This window comes from Tupaia chinensis, unplaced genomic scaffold (assembly GCF_000334495.1).
Source record: "Tupaia chinensis unplaced genomic scaffold, TupChi_1.0 Scaffold000239_1, whole genome shotgun sequence".
NCBI classification, from domain to species: Eukaryota; Metazoa; Chordata; class Mammalia; order Scandentia; family Tupaiidae; genus Tupaia; species Tupaia belangeri.
The window spans coordinates 592,169-592,992 of NW_006159717.1; the positions used below are offsets into that span (position 1 = coordinate 592,169).

At 49.2% G+C, this 824-nt stretch overlaps 1 non-coding gene across 1 annotated transcript; it reads left to right on the top strand.

Moving 5' to 3' along the window:
* The first annotated feature begins 29 nt into the window (after positions 1-29).
* On the top strand, positions 30-146 carry LOC114007834 (U5 spliceosomal RNA). Its single transcript, XR_003549424.1, has one exon. It is a non-coding gene; the product is annotated as a U5 spliceosomal RNA (small nuclear RNA).
* Positions 147-824: the final 678 nt, after the last annotated feature.

The following is an 824-nucleotide window of genomic DNA, read 5'->3' on the forward strand; positions in this document are numbered from 1 at the left end:
AAAAAAAAAAAAAAAAAAGAGAAAAAAGGATACTCTGGTTTCTCTTCAGATCGCATATATCTTTTGCCTTTTACTAAAGATTTCCATGGAGAGGAACAATTCTGAATTTTTACCCAATTTTTTGAGGCCCTGCTCTTGCTGGGGCTACAATATTACAGTGTTAAAAGTAGACGTTTTGAAGGTACGTATCTTGTACCTACGAAATTCTACCATATTACTTTCTGTATTAGAGTCCATGTAGTTTCTTTCTCTTTTAGAAATTTTCCCTAGGGGAACCAGCAGTTAACGTAATGGCTATGTCGCTGGACTCCCATGTAGTCGACCGCGGTTCGCGTCCCAGACCCGGTGGCTTAAAACTCACACCGGGCGCGTGTGCGTGCGTGCCCAAGATCCCAAGAGGAGAATGGAGGAGAAGGGATTGCGGCGTGACCATCCCCCCTGGGGAGTGATTTCTCGCTTTCTGTCTCTATGTCTCTGTCTGTCTGGTGAGTGCACGCGCCCTATAGCAAAAACCTCTCCAAAAAAAAGAGAAAAAAGGAAAGAAACGATGGTGCACGTCTGAGCTCTGAGAGGCTGTGCTGAGGCAGGCAGACCCACCGCTGAGGACGCTGCAGAGCCGAGTGAGAGGAGAGGCCGCGCCTCAGCAAAGCGCCCAGGTCCACCAGCCTATGGGCTTGTGCCAGCAGCCCATGGTCACTAGCGATGTTCTGGGACTTGTGACCGTGGGGCCTGTGTGTGTCTAGGCTCTCAGTGGGCTGGACGAACAGACATGGCTTTGTATATGGCTGCTGCACCTCATGTCACCTTTCATTTGAGACCCAGTT